The following is a 25,577-nucleotide window of genomic DNA, read 5'->3' on the forward strand; positions in this document are numbered from 1 at the left end:
GTTGAAATAATGGAGTGGTGGATAAGCAGTGCAGACAGGTCTGTTGAGCTAAACTGTGATTGTTTTTCATACTTTTAAGATACTGCTGTCAGTATAAATATAACCTACTCATTTGTAATGATCTTCTATGACTCAGAATATTTTTATTATACATGAAAATTATAATTTTCTTCCCTTAAATATTTGAGTCTTACAACAGTATGGTGGTTAACCTGAGGGAAGGGGCAGGGGGTAAATGAGGCCAAATATATGGTGATGGAAGAAGATGGTTTGACTCTATGGGGTGGGCACACAATGCAATGTACAGATAGTGTATTGTAGAGGTGTGCACTTGAGACCTATATGATCCTGATTACCTATGTCACTCCAATAAATGTGATTAAAGTAATTTAAAAAAATATTTGAGTTTTAAAAGTTTTGGGGTTTAAAAGTTTGTCATTTTGCAATTACCCTTCCCTGGCCCCCAAAAATAGATTTCCAATTTTTAACAAAATGCATTGTCACAAAAAAGAATTTACAGAACACTGCTATCTAGGAAATCTTTTTAAGAATATGTTGTTTTGTCCTCAATATTTGATGAAGGTTTAGTAGCAAGGATTGAATTAAGCACAAACAACAAAAAGGAAATATATCTTTAGCATTTTCTTAAACTGGAATTTCAATAAATAAGATAGAGAGCAATAATTTGACCATTTGACATTTTTTATTGAATTGATTAAGCATTTAACCCCACCTTTCTGGGCTTTAAAAAGTCTTTAATAACTCACTTAACTGTGATTTGTCAGTTATTATTTCCTAAAGTGGTTTTTTTCTTAATCCTAGGATATAATTCAGGTATAATTCAGGAAGCAGTAGGGAGTCAGATTGGAGAGGAAAGGTTAGGTCAGCTAATGGAGAGGAAGAAAATGAGGGTAAGACTTTTATTCTGTAGGAAGAAAGGAGTCTTTGAAGATTTCTTAGTAGGAAAGTGACTTTTTATGTACTCTGGAAAATTGATTTGGCAGAGATATCTAAGTCTATTAGCAAGAGCTGATCCTGAAGTTACGAGCTTATTTTAATTGTCCGGGTAAGAGACAATGAGTAACTGAACAATGGTGGAAATGAAGAGGCGAAGAGAGAGATGAGAAACATCACTTAGGCTGATTAAATATGCATTAAAAATATGGGAGAGGAAGAGTAAATGGTTACTTGGTGAGGCTAAAAAATGATGTTAAAAATTCTAGAAACCTAGACATATTTAGGAAGGATACCCGTAAAGCTCAGGAGAGTGTTTTGTTGTTTTAACTATTAAATGAGTTTGTATTACAGATTGAGATGAATCTTGTTCCAGGATAATAGTACAAGCCATGAACCTTCAAGGAAATACCTGAAGGACAGCTACCCCTTTATCTTCGTGTAACACCTAAGCTTTACAAGTTGCATGCTGGGCAACAGCAGTAGGGGCTCCAGGATTCTGTATTCTGACTGTTTCACTCGGGAGAAAGTCTAGAGCTTCTCACACTGCCAATGCAGAGCTCATCTTTTTTATTGTCATTTGTTAATTGAGTTATTGGCAAGTGAAATATGCTTAGAAGAGGAAAAAGGATTGTGAATGGGTCTGAAAACGAGGCCAGCTGAGTAGTGTTTAGGAGAACTGAAACATGAAAGAGATGCCAGGAAGCCGCGTTTTCATATTTATGAAATGCTTAAAGATAATTTTAATCTGGGTAGCTCCACTGACCAGAACTAAAATTCATGCACAAAATTACAAGGCAGCAGATTTCACTGAATCTTTGAAACCAGTTTAGTTGCGTGAAAAATAAATGGCAGCCAAATGTGTGGTACTGAGCTCTGTTTTACTGGAGACGTGTGAGCAAATCTTTTCAGGGAAGGCTAGAGGGGATGTCTGCGATGATAGATCCCCAGGCAAGATGAACGCGGAGATGTTTACATTGCACAGAGGCGTTGGAGACTACTGTATGAATCAAGATGAGAGATGATGCTAGTCTGAAGGGGACAGTGGCAGATGGAATGGAGAGAAGTGGACTAGCACTTAGCCTGACGGTAAATGCTGCATGAAAGACAAAACATGTGTGAGATTACTCAGAGCCTGTTGTAGACAAACAGAGCTCACCTGACTTTCAGTAGCAAGTAGGTAGAGACTCTAAAAGGAATTAGATAAATTCTTAGGAATTTCATAACAATTACTAAGAATTTGTTCTTTTATTATTTATTTATTTATTTATTTATTTATTTATTTAAATTCTTTATTATTTAAAGTATTGCGTAAGTTTCCTTTTACCCCCATTGACCTCTCCCTGGCTGCCCCCACCCCTCAGCACATGCAACCCCACCCCTCCGCCAGTCTATGTTCATTGGTCATGCTCATATGCATGCATACATGTCCTTTGGTTGATCTCTTACTTTTGTTCTTTTAATTCCTATTTCAATCTGTGGAAATGTGGCAATTTTTAAACAATGAAATTGTTGAAATAAGTTTGAGTTTTAATCATCATAATAAAATGTATCCCATTCCCCTCCTCCCCCCCAAATAAAAAGAAAAACATTCTTGACACAAGATCACCAATTTTAGTAATAATGAAAAGAATGCAAAACCCCCACAATTTAAATGGTGATTCTTTACAGCTCACTAAAAACTTTTTATAAAAACTCAATATTTGAAATATACCTAACAAGGTAGAATGCTAGGAACGTGTTTTCATGTGTGTACTTTTCCTTATCTGTGACACTTATCTATGATAATACATATTTCAGCAAGAAATGTTCAAGAAAGTTTTGTTTGTTTGTGAATCCTGCTCTTATAATTAAAGCAATGCACCACAATTCAACCAAGGATCTGAATTTTTAAAAGGCATGTTATTGAAGATCTGTCATAGGCATTGGAAAGAATTTCTTCCAGCTTCTATAATTGGAGATTTTCAAGTTTTATATCCCTTAAATGTTCTTTCTATAGTTATGATAAGACATCATTGATGAGCTCATGGTATAATGGGACTGACATTGTAGAAGAAATTCCCTTAATGAACTTATATAGCTTCAAATATAAATGAACAATTTTTAAACAAATTATAAAAATATAACAGAAAAAAATATATTACTATAATGAACACAACCATTAATTTGAATATGCTGCTGTACTGTGCGAGCAACAACGGGGTTCTATGTAAAGTAATCTCACAGGGTGACCTTTCACCAATTCCTATCTAGGAGGGCATGGTGGGTGGCCACACCCCAGGCATATAACTTCTTTAGTGAAAGGTTTTAAAGCAGCACCTAGGTTAACACACCTTTGACATACCTGAAGCAGTACCTCTTGAAGGGGTTATTAACCCTCCAGAGAGCTCATCATCTTGTTCACTGCCCTGTAATCTAATTCCCACCTTGCTTCCTCCCACCTTCATGTGATCTTCCTTACATCCCCTCCTTAATTTTAAATGCATAAGAAAAACTGCAAAACTGTTATTCTCCAGAGCATTTGACATCTTGCTCCCTGGCATGTGTTGTCTGTTTGGTTCAAATATTCTCATAAAAATTCTCTATAGTTTTTGGGCATTTTGTATGTTGATAATTGTATCCCTCCATTCCTTCTGGAAAAATAGGATTTTCATTTTCAAAAGATGATAATTTTCTATGTTGTGAATTTTAAAAACCATTAAGTATGAGTACAGATTTAACATAAATTTGGTTTGGAAGAGAGTTCATAAAACTGTTTTTCATCAGAAATAATGTGTTATAAGAAATTTAACTGCTAGGTAGTTTAATCATAAAGTTAACTATTTACCATAAAAATGTATGAATAATAAAATGGGTTGGTATTTTATTAATAATCATGGTCATTTAGAATGTCATGCTATTTTAGTGTAAGTAAAGACAGAACGCTTCTAATTTAATAAGTGCATTAAATTATGATATTTAAATCAACTCATACCTAATTAACCTATAGCTGAATCAACTTACAGATAGTTAATAGATAATTCTATCTAATAAAGAGGGAATATGCTAATTGACCCTCACACTGTCGCAAAGATGGTAGTGCCCACAGCCAATAAGGAGGGAATATGCTAATTGACTGCCCCACCCTCAAAGATGATGACGCCCACAGCTATAAGATAGTGGTGCCCAGTCCCCTCAGCCCCGCCGGGCGGCAGGCATGCACCTGCCTCCAGAGTCCCCCAGTCCCCTCAGCCTCCCAGCTGCCCAGGGCTGGCCCAAGGCACAGGCCAGCCTTGGATGGCAGCTGCCCAGCCAACGCCTGAGGTGCAGGCAAGCCTTGGATGGTGGCTGCCCAGCCGACGCCCGAGGTGCAGGCAAGCTTTGGATGGCGGCTGCCAAGCTGCCCAGGGCTGCCTGAGGCTCAGGTAACCAGTGCTGGTGAGGCTTGTGCTGCCAGCAGTGGCATCAGCAGAGGTGTGATGGGGGCATCGCCTTCCCCTGATTGCTGGTAGCCTCCTGCTCCTGAGGGCTCCTGGACTGTGAGAGGGGGAAGACTGGGCTGAGGGACCCCCTCTCCAGTGCATGAATTTTCATGCACCGGGCCTCTAGTCTTATATAATTAAAATTTAAATCAAGTTATGTTTTTAACTTTAATTGTCTAATAAGAGTTTCAGTTTTTATGGATGTCGTGAAATGATGAGTTTGGCCTTGATCTCTTGTAGCATTATTTTAGAAGAAAGGGTAATGTTTTGGAGAGTACTTTTATATAATTTCTGTCAGACAAAATAAGGAGAAAATGCCTGTGTTTTTTTTTTCTATATAAAATTAAACAGTTGGCAACTTTGAACTTTGCCTTATTGCTTCATGTTAAAGATAGTCCTTTGGTACTGATTAGGTTATAAAGCCTGTCAAAGTATACACATGTGACTAATTTAGACTCCCTAATGGGCTGGATAATGCTGTAGCATTAAACACCCTTAAAATTGCAATATTTTTTTCCAAGTCAGATTCCTTTTTTAACTTTATTAACTTTATTGGGGTAACATTATTAATAAAATTACATAGATTTCTGGTGTACAATTCTATAATACATCATCTGTATATTACATTGTATAGTCACCACCTGAAGTCAAGTCTCCATCTTTCACCATGTATTTGACCCTTTTTACCCTCTTCTACCTCCCTCCCCACCCGTTTCCCTCTGGTGACCACAATACTGTTGTCTGTGTTTATGAGTTTTTGTTTGTTTGCCTTGTTTGTTCATGTGTTGCTTTAAGTTTTATTTCCTACATATGAGTGAGATCATGGTTCTGGAATTTTTCTGTCTGACGTATTTTGCTTTGATACTCTTAAGATCTATCCACGTCAAAAATGACATTGTGTTATCTTTACTTTGGCTGAGTAGTCTCATTTAATAGTTTAATTCAATTAAGGTTATTTTTTTATTATTTTTTAAATATATTTTATTGTTTTTTTTACAGAGAGGAAGGGAGAGGGAGAGAGAACTAGAAACATTGATGAGAGAGAAACATCGATCAGCTGCCTCCTGCACACTCCTACTGGAGATGTGCCCGCAACCAAGGTACATGCCCTTGACCTGAATCAAACCTCAGACCCTTCAGTTCGCAGGCACCCTCTATGCACTGAGCCAAACTGGTTAGGGCTGAAGTTCTTATTCATGCTGTATCTCCAACATTGATCAGCAGGGGGCTCCTTTACCTTGCTTGTCAGGGTCTTAACCCATGGTCTTCTTATCTAGCAGCAGGAAGAGAATATCGAATCTAGTATTGGCTGCTTAAGCTTCTGCCTGGAATTGACATTTTCTGCTGACATTTACTAGTATAGGCCAAAGAAATATCACCTGGCCATGCCTAACTTCAGTGATGCAGGGACATGAAATCTCACCATGTACCCAGAAGGAAAAGAGCCAGAAAATCATTTAGCAAATACATGATAAAACATGATGAATCTTGTCCCTAGGACTCAGTGATGGCAAACCTATGACACGCGTGTCAGAAGTGACACGCAAACTCATTTTTTTTGGTTGTTTTTTTTTTTGTTAAATGGCATTTAAATATATAAAATAAATATCAAAAATATAAGTCTTTGTTTTACTATGGTTGCAAATATCAAAAAATTTCTATATGTGACATGGCACCAGAGTTAAGTTAGGGTTTTTCAAAATGCTGACACGCCGAGCTCAAAAGGTTCGCCATCACTGCCCTAGATCATTGTTGGATAACCTTAAATATATCTCATTAGTGTCAGGAGCTAAAGAATATGACCAGATTTTTTAAAGAATTGGTGGGTTAAATTGAACATACATTCCTGATGTGTATCAAAGATGTTGATTCCTTTAACAACTCAGGATACTGTCATGTAATAGAGGTCGTTTAGATCCAATGACATTACCTACCTCATTTCTGACTTTTAAAAAGAGGACAGTATGCAAAGTGCAACCAAGAAATATCATTTTGTGACAGGATATCCTATCCTTTTAAGAGTTTATTAAGGATTAGGTGATGCTGGCTAAGAAAATATATGACTTTTTTCCTGGAACTCTCTGAATTTAATTCAGGAGGTGGAAACACCTCGTTGATGTTAACTAACTTTTTTGTGGGCTAATTGGGAATTGTATGGGGTCTTCAGATCCCTGGGGATGTTTTCTGAGAAATAATGTATGCTTGTAAGCATATCACTAGATGAAGTAGAGTGATTCAGTTGAACAAAGATGGGAGTTGAGTGAATACATTCATCTCATAGAAGTATCATAATTTTCATTTTAAATTAGAATACTTGAATTTGAATTCTGTAATAGTTGAGAATGTTTTCTAGTAGTAGTTATTTCACCCCAGGGAAGATATTTAACAGTTCATATTTGCAATTAGAAGTTTTTTATTTTATCATACTTAAAAGTGAATTGAGAACTTTATTTTACATATATGGCATTATATAAAAGCACTGAGAATAGGAATATTGTTGATTATCTTTTTATATTTAAACTTGTATATTTACTAAGTTTATCAGTCTAATTGTCTATTAATCTGCTGGTGACACTTAGATGAGAGCAAGAGGAGCCCCATGGAGAACTGAAACTACCCCTGTGTACAAAAGCATGTCTTTAATGTTGTATAACAATGGAAATAGCAAATAGAGCTTTTGATACTTATAAGTCTTTCATTGCTGTCTTTTAAATAGTAGAATCTTTAAACCTATTATTACTCAGATAGTGGAGATTGTTCTATTTAAAAGGCTACCATAGATCACTGTATTCACTACATATTGGTTTTTAAGCACAAAGCATTTTAATGGCACATTGGCATTTTTCTTTTTTAAAAAAATATTTTTTTTATTGATTTCACAGAGGCAGGAAGAAGGAGAGAAAGAGAGATAGAAACATCAATGGTGAGAGAGAATCCTGCACACCCCCTATGGGGGATGGAGCCTGCAACCCTGGCTTGTGCCCTGACTGGAATCGAACCTGGAACCTCTCAGTCTGCAGGCCGACGCTCTATCCTCTGGGCCAAACCAGCTAGGGCAGCATATTTTAATTTTTATTTAAAAACTGAACTTCCTAAATATGACCACTGATCTAATCTTACATTTTAAATTATTCAGAATGGGAATTTTTCCTAATAATGAAGTTTTGTTTTGTTTTTTAGTAACTTGGTCCTCATATGTTCACATCACAAGTCCTTTAACTTTGTTAAAAAGAAAATTTGTTTTCTTTATATTATAATAGGCAGAAAATAATTAGATGTGTTTATGTATTTTTTTTTCCTAATAAGCTTTGGTTGAAACTTCGTTATACCAATTTGAAATGTTTTCAAAATAGTGCATTTGGCTTGTGAAATTTCAATATTATTTTTGGTGTATTTTTTAAAGAAAGATTGTTATAAGCACATTAAGTACTTTGTGAATAATTTTTCATAATGTATTCTATTTTTATTTGTAATTTATATAAAACTTTTAAAATTTTCATGGAAATATTTTAAGGCACATGAAATATAAATATGTTATTTTATCATAAAACATGGAACATACATTTTTTAAATATTAGTTAAAGATTTAATAAAATGCAGTATACATGGATATCTATATTTAAGAGTTATTATTTCTCCATATGCCAGCAGTATGTAAAATAATTTGTCCTTATGCTATCAATAAGAGATATTTCTTACTTAACAGTAGATACTGTTGAGAAGATTATTCATGACCCAGAAACCACACTGCAGGTCTATTTACTTCCTCAATTTCTTTACACTCAAATTTATACAAAGTTTTGAATGCTTCATTAATCTTTAAGGATCTACCCAGCAGTGCTGTAAAATAATGGTCCTTCATGCAAAGGAAAGAAATTTAAGCATACTGCAGTTACATTTTGTAAAGAATAAGGCAAATTAAAGAAGAAATGTAAATAGAGTAAAACAAAGGTTTTCCCAAATTATTTATTTGATTGAATAGGATTTTAATGTTTAGGATTGCTATAAAAAGCATTACTTGTTGCTTATAATAGGGGTTGGGTTAGGAGAAAAGCACATGAGGAATGTAAGAGTAGGCAATGGTCCTGAGAGAGGGTAGGATTTCTCCAGTTTCATTATATCTGGTAGTTATGGCTCTTCCATTGTCCCCAACCCCCTTTATCTGAGTGTCCTACTACTTTTATTGTCTTTTTTTTTTAAAAAAAAGTTCTTTTTACCTTTAATATTGTATAAGAAACTTATAATTCATAACACCCTGTATTTATCCCTGCATACAAAGTACACCCCACTTTGAATACTATATTGTAATTGGCTACTTATTACAGGTGATGATCTCTTTTAGGGCAGGAACCAGATCCTGCTAACCATTCATAGCACTAAACACAGCATTGATGCATTCTTGGTTGTGCAATAAGTATTTGTTGATAGGATGAATCAACAAATGAATGGAATGAATGGAATTAGTTGTGTGCCTTGGAATAGATTAGACATAAAAGATAATGGGAAAGCTAATGAATTCAAGAATTTTTGGAATATAATTTCTTCCTCTTTTCTGTGCTTGCTTTCTGTGCTTCAAAAGATATTTCTCTAGGAAATAGGGTTTCTGAGTTCTGATCCCAGTTTTACAAATAGTTAACTCTGTGGTGTTGGACACATTTCCTAACTACTCTAAGTATTTGTTTCTGTATTTGTGAAAAGAAGAAACTTGACCCCATGATTTACGAGGTCTTTTGATTAATAAAATGATATGTTGATTGAAAAGTTCCTTGATCATAGGGCTGAGAAATTAGCTGTGGAAGAGGGGCTCTTCTTGGGTAGAGGATGAGTATTGCCTTGTCTTGTCATGTTTCCATAACCTCAGAATCAGAAAAAAATTGAGAGCTCTCCCGACCCTATGGACAGAATGACTGAGGAATGTCCATAGGTCCCCATGATTTCCAGAGATCCAGACATGGCAGTGAAAGTGTTCCTGAAACATAGACCTAAAGATATCAGGAAAAGGAAGTTCAAATGCACACTGCACAGATGCAGTGGTGCAGAAGATAAGAATTTGGATAGATAATTCTCATGTCACTAAGAAGGAGATGTATTGGTTAGAGTAATACTTACAGTGAGTGGCATAGGTTGATGGAGCAGCTCTGTTCCTCTCATTCAGTGGAGGACCCCGGTTTCTTTTTAAGTCATCACTTGACTTAAATCTTCCACATGATTAAAACTAGGTCACTGCCATATCTGGTTTCTAGATGTTGGGGAAGAAGGATGAGTAGATAGGAGTATGTACATGTGCAATTGAGGTAACACACATCATTTCTTCTCACTTTTTTCTTCTTTTTCAAAGGAAGTTAGTCAAATGGCTTGGTTTGCATCAATGAATACTTCCTTGTGTGTCCAGGAAGAAAGGAGAATAGATTTTGGTGGACATATAGAAAGTCTCTACCAATGGGTGACTATATTTTTAAGACTTTTTAAATCAAAAGATATATATGGTTGGATGCATTCAGTATTATTAACTGATGAAATGTTATACACCATCACATCACAAACATAAACTTCCTTGGTATATAATCATGATATAGTATAAATATATGCTATATGTTCATTAAAATGATTTAATAAGATATATTTAATAGCCTTGAAATAAGTTTACAATATGTTAAGTTTAAAAGGCAGATTATAAAAAATGATTCAATTTTTTATAAATAAATTTTGTGTCTATATATGGAAAATATTAGAATACTATACATAAATGTATAGTTTAATAGTTAATAGTACTTATTGCTAATGTTTTTTATTTAGCTAGCTATGTTTTGTAATTTTCCCAATGAACATATATTTATTACATAAATGAGTAAAAATAATAAAATTTATATACAAAAATTAAATATAAGGATTTTGAAATGGATTAGAGGAGAATTTAAATTCAAGTTCATTCTACTGCAGCTGTGGTTTTGCCAGAATTAGTAATGTCTCTGGCCGAAAGCTTCAGAGAGGCTTATGATACCCCAAAGCAAATTTGCCAGAAAATATAGAGGAGAGAATGTGACAAGGAAAGAGTATAAGCAGCTGGCCTGTGATTTGCTTCTCCCATGATTGTTATGTGGGTTTCCAGGGGGGAAGAAAACAAGGCAGTTAGCTGTGTTCTCGTCTTGTCATGATAAAGGCACCTCTGGGAAAATATACCAGGAGGCAAATTCTTATCTAGAGAGTGCATTGAGTGGGATGTCTCAGTTTTGCATTTTCTTATCAAACCAACAAAGAACACATTTATGAAGTGTAGCTTCCTGGAGAATGTCACATAAGCTGTACAACTCTTAGGGATATAAAATGCAGGTGTTTCCTAATTTTAATATCCCCAGATTTGTGATTCTGGCCAGAATATGCTCAATGAAAGAAGGAGGCCCCAGGGAACCATGCGGGTGTGGTAGGCCTCTCCCTGCTTTTCCCTCAGCCTCTTGCTTATATTTTTAAAAGTATTAAAATTGCTAGGGCTGCTATAATAGAATATCACAGACTTAGTGGCTTAAACAACTGAAATTTAGTTTCTCACAGTTCTGGACTCCAAGATGAAGTAGCTAGCTTTTGGTCAGAGGCAATGTGACAAGATAAGATAAATGAATGGATAGATGATGATAGATAGGTAGGTAGGTAGATGATAGATAGATAGATAGATAGATGATAGATAGATAGATAGATAGATAGATAGATGATAGATAGGTAGATAGATAGATAGATAGATAGATAGATAGATGATAGGTAGATAGATGGATTGCAAACACTTGATTCACACCCAGCATGGAGAGAGACTTCCACTCCTGGAGGTGTGCAGGAGAGCTGAACCTGGATAGGGAATAGCAGATTCACACTGTGATCATACACGCAGTCCAAGGCACACTTTCAGTGAGTATATTAGTTGGCTAGAACTGACAACAAAATACTACATACTGGGCGGCTCAAACATTAGAAATGTATTGTCTCACAGTTCTGTAGGGTAGAAGTCCAAGATCAAAGTGTTGGCAGCTTTGGTTTTCCCTGAGACTTCTCTCGTTGGCATGCCGATGGCCACCTCAGTGTCTCTTCACAGGACCTTTCATCCCTGCTGTCTCTTCCTCTTCTAATTAGGACATCAGTCCTCATGGATGAGGGACCATTCATAGAACCTCATTCATTTAACCTTAATTTCTTATTTACAGGTCCTACTTCCAAATATAGTCACATTCTAAAATACTAAGGGTTAGGATTTCAACATATGAATTTTGGGGGACACAATTCAGTTTAATAATACTGATTGAAATCTCTAATCTACATGTATCTGATTTGAAGTTTAATTCTTTATGTTAACTCAGAAAATAAAATAGTTGTGAGTTGTGATACTCAGTGATAGGTGCTGCACTATTATTCAAATAGTTGCATGTTATAACAAATTCAACTGAAAAGTCTTATCACAAAACCCATAAAAGCATACAAATGTAAAGTATATGTCTGAAATGTTTGAAATGAAATGAGTGCAACATTAAAAATAACTGTATTTCTTATCTCCATGATGCAGTTGGTTAAACACTTTCATCCTTCATTTATTTATGTCTCAATATTGAATATTTGCTTACTTGTTTTCCCAGCTGTTATACAAGGTAACAAGCATTTACCACTAGAAAACTTGATTCCTATTCTAAAAAGATGTCATAGATTTGTAACTAAATAGGCAGAAGTTTTTCCTTTCTAAACCAAAGTAAAAGGAAATAAAAATAGAGGCTTGATATTAGTATCAATATTGTTTATTTTTTATATCAGCTTATAAGCTACATCCACATGCGATGTATTCAATAATTTATAATTTCAGTCAACATATAACCAAAGTAATTTAATCTTTAATTATTTGCTACCTCTTTCTTTCCTCTTTTAAAGAAGCACTTTCTCTAATCTGTAGTGTAATCAGAAGGGTTTTATTTAATACATTCAATCTTATACCCATACTTCCCAGAATGCCCCTCCAGTGCTATGCTGCTCTTGGCTTTGCCATAAATCACCCTCTGATGACAGTGACCACCACCTGGAATTATGAGCACTATTTGCTCATTATGCAATGCCTGCTATCCATGATAGTGGAGAGGGGATGGAGAGTACTTCCCTTTCCCTTGCTTTCTTATCCCCCAACCCCTATACGGCTAACATCTGAGTCTGTACAAGTTTACAGTAGGAATGCACCAAATTTTGGCTTATGTCATGACACAGGGCCAAAGTCAGCTACTTGCCATTCATTGTTTTTGGCCTTTGGTAACTGAATAGCTGAATACCTACTTCAAAATTGTGGAAATAGCATCAAGAACCGATCAAACAGAGAAATGCTATCAAGGATTTTGGAAGCATATCATACTATAGCACAGAACATGTCACAGAATTACTCACAGTAGCAAAGAGAGAATGACATCTTTCATCCTTCTTCAGATATGGAAAATCTGCATGATATGCAAAAAGTATTGGAAGATTGTATAATAGTTCACATACTATGAAGAACAGTGATTACATGTTTAAAATATTTTTTGGAAAAAAAGAACTCTTTAATCCTACACTTACTGAAGTAGCTAAACAACAATGGAATATTAATACTAAAGTAGACTTACTAACAACCAATTATTGTTCTGGAGAAAGAAGATAGTTCACTGGGAAGCACTGAACCATACAAACTCCTATGTCCTTGTACTCAGCTATTTCTTCCATGATGGTTGTGTCCTATCCCTGGAAAATACTTTCTAAAATTGATAGACATGAAGTTAAAACTGAGAAGCATTTGGGAGTTCAGAGGACATTTTGTTAGCATGAAAATCAATTATATATCTCCACTGCAACATTTAGAGATCAGAGATTTAAAGGCATGTTCTTCAAGGGATTGTGTTTTGCATCACAAATTCAAACAAAAAATTGAAAATGAAAATTAGAATGAAGGGCAGTAAGTCAACTTCTCTTAAACATTCAGAAAGCATCTTCCTCAAGTTGTGTACAAAGTTTCAGGTGGTGGGGTTGCTTCAATGAAATTACAATGTCAGCACCAATCAAATCTTCAAGTCTAAAGAGGAGTTGTCTTTAATTGGGTATTAGCTGTAAAGGAAAACTTAAGAATTTTTGGCAATATTACCCTTGACTATAACCTATTGAGATTTAGCTGAACCAGAAATCATCTTGTTCTTCTACTGGTCTCAGTTAAAGTGTGCTTCTACTTAGTATTACAAAGAATTAGTGTAGTGCCTGCAGGAGGAATTAGCAAGTGAGAGTGGTGAGAATAATTTTTTGTAAAGCCAAAATATAACCAAAAAAATCTTGACACTCCTTCTAAAAATTATAGTTACAATACAATTCCACAATTTTCAAATGATTTTAGTTTTATTTGTATATCTCAAGTATTCATTCTATGTTGGTGATGTTCTGCTTCACTCTTAGCTTGGGATAAATTGTGCTTTTAACACTCAATTATTTATCATGTAGCCAAAAGGTCTATTCATTTGACTTTTAAAATACACATTTCTTTGCCAAAGCATCAGGATAATATATGAAGGAAATTACACTGAAAGAAATTAAAGGTCGACATGCCAGCTAACTTGGTGTTTCCTTGGGCCTCAGGAAGGGAGACCCAGTGAACATCTTCTCTCACTCGTGACCTGGATTTGTTGACTTTAGGTTGACATGGGTTCTCTAAGAAGCCTTTTTATCAAGCCCCTCACTGTAAAACTCACATCTTTTCCCGCAGTCAGCGAGCTTGCTTTCTGGTTTCTTCCACCTTCCCTGTGCCAGCCTCCACCCTGGGTGGCACCATTGTAAGATACACCCAACACTATCGGTCACTTGCTCTTGGTTTCACAAGTATCTGGGCGGTTGGGTGAGTGCAGGAGATGTGCTGCAGGTGGGCACCTATGCCACCCCCAAGGGACAGAGAAATATTTTTCTTTCAATTTAAGCTTCCTTGTCATACTCCTTCCAGTACAACCTTTACTATCACATAATAAATACTGACCTATTCAAAAAGTACCTCTTTTCCAAGGGCAAACATTAGTATTTTAAGGACTATTTGCTTTTAGATCATATTTAACAATAATATTTCCTACATTAACAAGGTCTCTGCCCTGCCCTTGCAGTATATGTTTCCTCAGTGCTTCTCTGAGGGGCTTTCAATTCCTTTCCTACTCTCTCCATGACCCACAGGAATCATAAAAATGTACATTAGCTTTTCATGTCTACTTTTATTGAGATCTAGGGACAGCCTGTCTATCCCATTCCACTGTTTGGAGTACCTTGATTTAAAGGAAGTGGGAGCTGATGATTACCAACGTGTCCTACAACTGACCCACAAATAACTGAAGGCCTGAATAGGCACATTATTGTACTGCATAGCAAATAGACACACTTGGGAACAAAAACTGGAATTAAAATAATAATAATAATTCACACGTCTAGTTCGCAGTGCAGATAATGTGACCTACCCCATCTTACAGAAGGTAAAATAGCTATTCTGTAAAGGTCCTCAGGTTGAGCGGAGCCTAGAGAATTAGAAAAAAATAGGATTCTGGGGACCAAGGTCACCTGGAAAGTGTCAAATTAAACATCCGGAATTATCCAATAGCGAAGAGTTAGAACTGAGGTGATGGACTGCAGAAAGGAAGGTATCTTTGGGTCCTGTGGAGGGAAGAGGCAGTAGGGGGAGACCGAGCAGAAAGTTGTTCCATAGAAACTCAGAAAGTTAGGTTTTCCTAATCCTCTAACAAGAGATTATAATGATCTGGAGTTCCAGAACCATCATGACATATTAGGATAGATGTGCTTGTTTCCAGGTGCTATGTTCATTCATCCCTCCTTCTGCTCATTCATTCATTCATTCATTCCACCACGTTTGAGTTCCAGGCTTTGGAACTATCTATAAAAATAAAACAGGCAAAGATCACTATCATCAGAGTGACATTCCATAGGGGAAAGACAGACAAAATAATAGTAGTTTAGTTGATCATAGATGCTGTGAGGGAAAAGCGGGGAAGAGAATGGGATAGCTTGATCAGTGGCTGTAAGATTTTAAAGAGGTTGGCGCCTGAGAAGGCCATATTTGAGCAAACACCTGAAGTGAGATGAGGGAATGAGTTCTGTTAAGATCTGAAAGAAGATAACTGTTATCATCATACTTTTTATTATTAGTGCTTTTATTTATTACTATAATATTTGGAACAGCATATAATTTGAGCTCACCATTCATTGGCTTCTGTCAATTTTGAGTGGAATAAAATTATTCCAATTTTAGAGCAAGTATCGTATTCAGATTTACATATATATATATATATATATATATATATGAATTCTGGTTGTCTCTAAATTGCAATTATTATCAATTATTATAAAGCAATTATATCCCTCAGATTTATCTAAAAAAAACTAGTGGAAGACAATAAAGTAACTTTAACATATTGAAGGAAAAACCTTTTTGGGGAAAAAAAGACACTAAAAAGCACACACCACATTTTAATATAGAAATTTTCAACATGTTCCATGCAACTTTTAAAAATAAAATGTATTTATTTGGCCATTCACCAAGCTTTTACCTAATATACCTAGATCCTGAGCAGATGTAATTATTTTATATATTTTAAAATTGAGAAATAATTTACATATATTGAACTGCACTATGAATTTTAATAAATGCACAAATACATGTACTATGTCCTCTGGTGATTAATTCCTTCAGGTGTTATATATATGAAAATGTTTTTACTCACATTCTTTATAAAGATATATTCACCATATAGATATATCTAGGTTGACAGCTTTATACCTTCAATATGTTAAAGTTACTCTATTGACTTTCACTAGCTTTTTTTTAGACAAATCTGTTATCTGTATTTTTATTTTACCATAAGTAACATGTCTTATTTTGGGACTGCTTTTAAGATTTTTGTCTTTATTACTGGTTTGAGGAATTTGATTGTAACGTATCTTGGTGTAATTTTTAATGGTTATTTTTTAGCTTTGATATTGTTCAGTTTATTGAATATGTTGATTTATATAACTTTACTCACATTTAAAACATTTTCAGATATTAAGTATTCTTTTTCTTTTCCTTATTTTTGTCCCCTTCAAGGATTCCGTTTCTAGATGAAGGGTTGGGCAAAGTAAGTTTACAATTGTTCATATGAGAAATAATATAATAATTAATAAACAATAATACAGGAATAAATTGTGTTTCATGTACTTACAACTGTAAACCTACTTTTGCCTCCATGTATATTTAGTGCTTGAAGTTCCCCTACAGCTCACTGATGTTCTTTTCTTTTCTTTTTAAACATTTCTACATTTTATTTTATTGGGAGAATTGCTTTGTAAGTTATATAAATGTCTAACCACTATGTTGGACACCTGAAACTAATATAATATTGGCCCTGGCGAGGTAGCTCAGTTGGTTAGTGTGTTGTTCCCATATGCCAAGGTTGTTGGTTTGATCCCTAGTCAGGGCACATGCAAGCATCAACCAATGAATGCATAAATAAGTGGAACAACAAATTGATGTCTATCTCTCTTTCTTTCCCTTTCTCTATAAATTCAATTTTTTTTAAAAAAAAAAATCTAGTTTAATGTTGAATGTCAACTGCAATTGACAACATTTTAAATAATTAAAAATATTTGAAAAGCACTGATTTAAAATAAATCTGATGCCATGACCGCTTTTGCTCAGTGGTTAAAGTGTCTATGAGTCTTGTGTTCGATTTCAGGTCAAGGTGGGAACACCTACAGGAGGCAACCAATTGATGTGTCTCTCTCACATCGATGTTACTCTCTCTCTCTCTGCCTTCCTTCCTCCCCCGCTTCCTCTCACTCTGTCTGAAAATCAATAGAAAAAAAATATCCTCAGGTGAGGATTTAAGAAAAAAAGAATCTGTTGCCAAATTTTTCACTATTGAGAGACATGATTTGAAAATTATTATAATTAAAAAGAGTGTATTTGCAAAGGGTAAGAGTAAGACAAAAAGTTGTCTTATAAAAAAGTAGAATCAGATTTTTCCCTTGTATCTAATTTTGATTATTTTGTGGAGTGAATAGCTTTTTGAAAAAGAAACAAGATATGTAACTTTGGATCATGTGACATATGAGATAGGTCAAGTTTAGGGGACTCTCAGTAAGAAATCTAAAAACCAATTGTTCATATGAGGAAATTGGATTTTTTGGGAAGTGACCTAGGATATGGGAGAAATCAAGAGTAACAGCATGAAAACATCAGCATCAAATCTCTTAAAATTGAAAAGTTTGCTGAGAGTGTCACTTTCTTCCAACATACTTTCTGGGTAGAGGAACAAAAGGATGCATGTTAGAACTAGGCCTACCTGTGAATAATGACTGCATGGTCTGTTGTGCATTTTTTTAAATGTGTTGTTTCTCCAGGTTTTATTCCTAGAAAAATTCTGGACACTTTTTTGAACAAGAACAAAAAAGGTCTACATCCAAATTCCAAAACTTCTGGTAGAAAATGGTCCTAATTGTGACCTAATTTTTATAGCCAGTCATTGGTGTTCCTACTCAAAACAGTATCCAACTAGTTGATATGCATGTGAGTTCTGTCCTATTTCCCCTTAAAATTTGATAGGATGTGCCTTGAAAATGGGAATCCTGTACTTTGGAGATGGTGTGGTGCATTAGTGAATGTCGGAGGACTAGAAATGTGAATTATATTTCAGGCACTAGAATTTACAAATTTACTGTAGCTCTGTGTCTCATCCTCAAAAATGGAATATTATTTCCCTATTCCTATTTAACTAGTAAGCATGATACAATGTTGGATATCATAGAAAATTTCTATTTCTCATCTAAACTATGTGTTACTTCCCTAAAAGTTATTTTTTCCATGGTCTAGCTTCCGGCACGCGCGTGTGCGCACGCGCGCGCGCACACACACACACACACACACACACGTGTTACTCTTAATGCATTAGCTGGTTGGTTTGAGGAACATTATACTTTTCCATTTACCTAAAACACCTATATAACCTTTCTTAAAATCTCACTAACAATTATATTACATGTTTATAAAATGCTTGTAATTTGAACTCCTAAATATTGCACCTGGTAACTATATGATCAGAAAGAAAAGTAGCAACAAACTATATAAGGGGAAAAGTTTAGGAAAACGTTTTTGGAGCTTATTCACCTCTACTAAGACTGGTGAATACACACTGGCTCATTGAAGCAGCAAATACATTTCATCTCTCCACCGACCCCTACCTCTGCTGAATCACATGAATATTTTCTTCCCATCATTGAGATCTGTTTCCTCTTCATGGATTCCTGATGACACCAAAGCACTTGAGGTGTATTTCTCGTTCCCTTCCATGATGAAATTGTTGTGTTAATATAACAACGCTAATTTTGCCTGTGACTTTGGTAGAACTATCACAGTATGTCAAGAAAGCAGGAAAACAAGCTGATAAGACTTAAGTACACCTCTATTGCATAAAGATGTTTACTGCTAATATGATTACAGACCATCAGTATTTTTTGTATTCTGCTTAAAAAGAAAAAGTGTGTAGGTCTTAGACCCATATTGATTCCTCCACACATAAAAATGAGAATCAATCATAGGCAGTTCAAATAAAATTACCTTGATTTTTTTATGAGAAGATTTAAAAGATAATTTTGAAATATTATGTGATTTATGGTTCAGAAAAATAAGGTTGCATGACATTCTTTAGATGGATTTTTGTAGGTTGCAAGATTTGAAATTCAAGATAAAAAGTCAGTCCTGGTATAAAAATAGTAGCAGTTAACATGTACAGAATATGTATTATATTCCAGGCACTATGGGGCTCTACATTTATTTTTCATAATGAACACAAAAGATACTTTTAAATGTCATTTTCATTACATAGGTGATAAAGTTTGATGTCTAAAGATAATATATTACATGTTCAAGGTTACACAAATTATCGTGGCAAAAAAATATTTGAAACTGGGAGTCTTCCAACATAAAATCTTACGCCCTTATCCTATATAGACTCACAATAACAACAACAACAAAAAATAATTTTTGACAATTAACTTGTTAGAACACAAATATATTACCTTAGGAAATCTAACTTCTAAGCATTAAAATAGTTAATATTTCCTGTCATTACTGAAGGAGAGAAAGTAAAGATTTGCAAATAGGAAAAATCCCAATTACTTTTCAACCCATTTTGATTGCATGTGATTTCTGACCAAGAGGATTACTCAAGCTCCATGTTTATTTTATATTTCATTTATTTATGCTCTCTTTGTATTAGTTTTTATAGTCTTTTTGGATTTAACACACTTATTATTCTATCTTTGGAGATGAATATTTAAATAGTTTTCAGCCTGTCATATTTTCTGACATATACACAACCATGCCCTGCATAATGACAGGGCGATGTTCTGACAAATGAGTCCTTAGATGATTTTGTTTTTGTGCGAACATCAGAGTGTCCTTACATAAACCTCGATGGTATAGCTTATACACACCTAGGTTATATGGTATAGCCTATGCTCCTAGGCAATCAGCCTATACAGCAAGTTACTGTATAAAACATGAGATTAAATCAAGCACAAGAGAAAATTGTTATCAAGAGATGCAGTAAACATGAGATATATGAGGTTGCTGCTGGTATAACATGCATACTAACATGCATACTGTTTTACAGAAAATTTCTCTTTTTTAATAAGTAGGAAGTGTCTACTCTAAAATAATGATTAAAAACTATAGTATAGTCCAGCTGATGTGGCTCAGTGGTTGATCATCGACCTATAAACCAGAAGGTCATGGTCTAATTCCTGGTCAGGGCACATGCCCAGGTTGCGGGCTCGATCCCCTAGTGTGGGGCATGCAGGAGGCAGGCAATCAATGATTCTTTCTCTCTTATCATTGATGTTTCTATCCCTCTTTCCCTCTCCCTCATTCTGAAATAAATAAAAATATATTTTAAAAAATTATAGTATAGTAAATACACAAACCAACAAATACTTGTAAAAGTGTTCAACATCACTAATCATTAAGGAATGCAAATCAAATCCGGGTATGTAAAAAACACCATTTATTGAAATGACCACCTTTTCCACGTTAGTATTCTTGGCTTCCTTGTTAAATCTTAGTTGACTGTGCTATTGTGTGTGTGTGTGTGTGTGTGTGTGTGTATGTTTTTTTAATTTGTCTTGGTCTTTTTATTTCCAGGATATAGAAATACAGTTGTTTTTTGTGTATTGCTCTTATATCTTGTAAACTTGTTGAAGTTATTTATTACACACCTGAGCACTTTCTACATAGGCGATCATGTTCTGTCTTGTACAAATAAAGAAATGTTTACTTTTTTCCTTTTTAATCTCAATGATTTTAATTTTTATTTCTTGCTGTGTTGCAGTGACTAGTACCTCCAGTAAAATGTTCATCAGAAGTAGAAGAAATTATCTTATTGTCTATTTTCAGGGCAAAACTTCATTCTCATTCTGTGTGATTTTAGCTGTAGTGTCTTTGTTTGTTGTTCTTTTTTAGATTCCCTCTAATATGTTGAAGTTTCTTCTATTGTTAGTATGTTGAGAGTGTTTACTATGAATAGATGTTGGGTTTTGTCAAAGGCTTCCTCTACATTTATTGACATGATCGTGTGATTTTTTCCTTTTATTAATATGACTAGAGGCCTGGTGCACAAAAAATTGTGCACTCGGGTTGGGAGGGGGGTCCCTCAGCCCGGCCTGTGCCCTCTCGAAGTCTGGGACCCCTCAGGAGATAACGACCTGCTGGCTTAGGCCTGCTCCCGGGTGGCAGAGGGCACGCCCAATCCCTAGGTGCAGCCCCTGGTCGGGCTCAGAGCAGGGCTGATTGGGGAGTTGGGGCACCGCCCCCTGTCATGCACAGAGCAGGGAGGATTGGGAGGTTGCGATGCCACCCTCAGTCATGCTCAGGGTAGGGTCGATTGGGGGGTTGGAGCACCGCCCCCTGTCACACTCAAGGCAGGGTCGATGGGGAGGTTGCGGCGCCACCCCCTGTCACGCACAGAGCAGAGCCCATCAGTGGGTTGGGGAGCTCCCCCCTGTCACACACAGAGTAGGGCCGATAGGGGAGTTAGGGCACCCCCCCCCCGTCACACACAGAGCAGGGCGGATCAGGGGGTTGGGGCGCCACCCTCTATCACCCACAGAGCAGGGCCGATCAGGGGATTGGGGCGCCGCCACTGTCACACTCAGGTCAGGGCCAATGGGGAGGTTATGGCTCTACCCTGTCACACACAGAGCAGGGCCCATGGGGGGGGGGGGGCGGGATTGGGGCGCCGCACCCTGTCACACACAGAGCAGGGCCCATCAGGGGGTTGGGGCACCTTCCCCTGTCACGAACAGAGCAGGGCGGATAGGGAGGTTGTAGCCCCGCCCCCTGTCACACACAGAGCTGCAGGGCGATCATGGGGTTTGGGCTGCCCCCTGTCACGCTGATCCCGGGGCTGGGAGGCATATTACCCTTTTACTATATAGGATAGAGGCCTGGGGGCCGGCTGGTTTGCCCTGAAGGGTGTCCTGGATCAGGGTGGGGGTCCACTGGGGTGCCTGGCCAGCCTGGATGAGGGGATGATGGCTGTTTGCAGCTGGTCACACACCCTTCAGGGTGGGGGTCCCTACTTGGGTGCCTCGCCAGTCTGGGTGAGGGGCTGAGGGATGCTTTCAGGCTGGCGGTTGTTGACTGAAGCTCCCAACTGCTCCTTTTTTTTCTCTTTTTTTATTTTATTCTGGGCCAGCTTTAGCTCTGGCTCTAGCTCTGAGGCTTCGTATCTGGTTTGTTTACCGTTCTATAATCGGAACAATGTATAACTTCAGCTCTGAGATCCCGGCAGGCTGAAAGCTGGTTTCTGGGGTTTTGTTTAGCTTCTTATTTGCAACATAGTACATAGTTGCTTAGAGTTGCAACTCAGAGGCCGGCAAGTCAGGCGGGGAACGTTGGAGTCTGCAGTCACTGGAGCAAGCAAGCCTCATGTTCGCTTCCAGCTGCCTGGCTGCCGGCCACCATCTTGGCTGACAATTAATTTGCATAAGGATATGCTGATTAGCCAATGGGAAGGGTAGCGGTCATACGCTAATTACCATGTTTCTCTTTTATTAGTGTAGATACATTAAAGTAATTAATTCTGATGATAAATCAACCTTACATTTCTGGAATAAATAAAATCAATGGAAAAATTTCCGTAGGTGAGCATTAACAACAACATAAAAATAAATTTACTTGCATATGCATTGAGATTTGATGACAGAGATATGCTGCTTCCAAACAACCAAGAAGTCTCAACATAAAATAGAATATAGTTAAGTAGGCATATGTTAGAAAGGTCAAAATATATATTTTCATGTGTGTTCCCATAAAAAATTTGTGACTCTTCACTCATGTATCCAAATGTGTTTCCTTATTACATCTCCTATTTACTATTTCAATAGAAAAGCATTTTCTCTGAGGCTGGTAATAAAACCAAGGTAATGTTTTGGCATAAGGCTTTTATCCTCTTTCTATGTTATGAATTCCTCTGGTTGAGAAAAGTACCCACCTGTGGTTATGCAGCACCACAACTCTCATTTTGAAAGAGGTCAACGCTGTAAGCGATAATCCCATGACGGAAGCCGATGTATAAAGCAATAAACTCCTCCTGACTTGTAAGCAGTGAGCCTTGAGAGCTGAGCGCTTATGACAACAGGAGCAATTACCACGGGAGGGCGTCTTCTTCCACTCTGGGCATAGTGCGGAAGTGAACAGAGCAAGCTTATCATGCCAAAGTTAAGAAGATGTTACAAGTTTTTATTTTGTTTGCAGAAGTTGAAGACGTGGATTATAAAGAAATACAATTAGCAAGTTAGGAAGTGTATTATTATTGCCTACGGATTGAAATGTCTGTTTAGTGAGCTTATCAAAGGCAGGACTTTGCATCCACTGTGGGGAGAGCATGAAGATGAACAGGTCACTCAACCGCAATGTCATTGCTTAGGGAGCAATCTCTGCTGCCTGGGTAATATCAGATATGAAGGAAAAACTAAATATGTTAATAATGTACACATGAAACAGTGAATCAGACAGCGTATGAAAAATATGTCCTAATTAATATTAGATGTCAATTAAAATTCAGTAGAAAACTGGAAAAACTTTAGTTTAAATGCAAAACTAAATGGAAAACTACTGATTGTTCATTATATAATTGTGTGCCTATTGTAAGCAAGAGGCAGGATAAATGACAATGATCCAAAGAGTAATGTTTCAAATTTTTCATAAAATATATGATTTTTACCATACCTTATTCATCCTTCCAAATGTCTTCCTAAAATCCTCTTTTAATGTTAAAACATCAGCAGATCTACAAAGCCTCTTTTTTTTCTTCTCTTTTAAATATCTGGTTTGCAAATGGTAATTTAGCAAGTGGAAATATTTGGCAATAGCTATACTTAGAACTTTGGATCCTATTAAATAATTTTAAAAGATCTTTTGAAGCACAATGATCAGCAACTACTGAATACAAAGATTAAAAACACTACCCACAATTATTTGAAGAACTAGTAAAAGAACAAGAATCTGGAGTCTTGTAAACTCACAACATGTAAGAATGTAAACGAGTTTTCCTGTCAAACCCAGTGCCGTCAGGGACATTTTAGAGTTTGGTGACTCAGCAACCAGGGCAGCCTCAAGAGCAGGAAGCCAGTTACAGCTGCTGGCCCATCACAGGGCTCACCTGACACCCCTCAGACTTGGGCTGGTTGACGTCTAGCTGAGGGTAATGAACCAAAACATGCCAATGGCTTATGAAAAGAAGATCTGAAATAAGTACAGATGTCAACTAACACAATTTAGGTCTCTAACCTCAAATATATTTACCTTTTCTCTTAGTCTTTATCTGGCCTAAACTCACTCTTAGTAAAGAAAGGACATTCTTAGAAATGGTGATCCAAAGACTGGCCCTCAATTAATTTTCCCACATCATTGTGAAGTCATATTTAATATATTTTATGCAACAAACAAATCCTGACCCTGATAAGGCAAATCACTGAACATACAGAGAAACACAAAGTATAATTTGTTTAGCAACTTGACAGGCTTTTCGTATAAAAAGAAAAAGTGTTGATTGCATGTAATTATTATTAATGCTTAGTAGAGGTAAATGTAAAATATAGGTGGAACTTTTCTTTAAGTCCTTATATCACCACCACATGAAGACTTTTCCCAAATGAAATATCTTTTCAATATTTTTGTCATGTATATTTCTTGAGTCTTTAGCTTTTATTTGTTTATTTTTATGAGGATATTTTTTGAAGCAATAAATGTTGTCACCCCAAAATTGGAAACAATATAAATGTCCATCACCATCGTGATGTGTATCATATGTATCAGTGCACCCTCACCATGCTACGCTGTGCAGCACTGGAAGATTGGGTCATATCTCAGTGCTTCTAAACCAGGAAGAAATAGAGAATCTGAACAGACCAATTAGTAATCATGGAATTGAAGCAGCAATAAAAAAACTTCTCAACAAAGAAAAGCCCAGTTCCTGACAGCTTCACAGGTGGATTCTACCAAACATTTAAAGATGAGTTACTATCTGTCATTCTCAGACTGTTCCCCACTCCTCTTTCAGGACGAGGATGGATGTATTTTATCCACAAATCCTCCATGACCTAACTAGGTTGAAAAAGGTGCTGCTCCCTGGTGCTTTTTTACTCCTTAAAAACAGGGTGGTGCCCTAACCGGTTTGGCTCAGTGGATAGAACTTTGGCCAAGGGACTAAAGGGCCCTGGGTTCAATTCCATTCAAGGGCATGTACCACGGTTACGGGCTGGTTTCCCAGTAGGGGGCGTGCAGGAGGCAGCTGATCAATGTTTCTCTCTCATTGATGTTTCTAATTCTATCCCTCTTCTCTGTAAAAGCAATAAAAATATATTTTAAAAACTGAAAAAAATAGGTAGTGGAATACTTTATTTACATATTTAATTTTCAGCACTGAATTCTGTTTGTAATTGCAACTCCTGTTGTTCATATATTTCTGAAGGAAAGGAGTTGACAAATCAGAAAATAAGATTTGCAAGCCTGTTTCTTTACGTTCATAGGTTACATCTGTAGGTGTCAATCTTTTCTAGAGAAATATTTTTCCTTCAACCATTTCTTTTATGTCAAGGTTC

Source organism: Myotis yumanensis, unplaced genomic scaffold (genome assembly GCF_028538775.1).
Source record: "Myotis yumanensis isolate MYYU_CA2020_CCGP unplaced genomic scaffold, mMyoYum1.0.hap1 SCAF_13, whole genome shotgun sequence".
In the NCBI taxonomy this organism is placed as follows: domain Eukaryota; kingdom Metazoa; phylum Chordata; class Mammalia; order Chiroptera; family Vespertilionidae; genus Myotis; species Myotis yumanensis.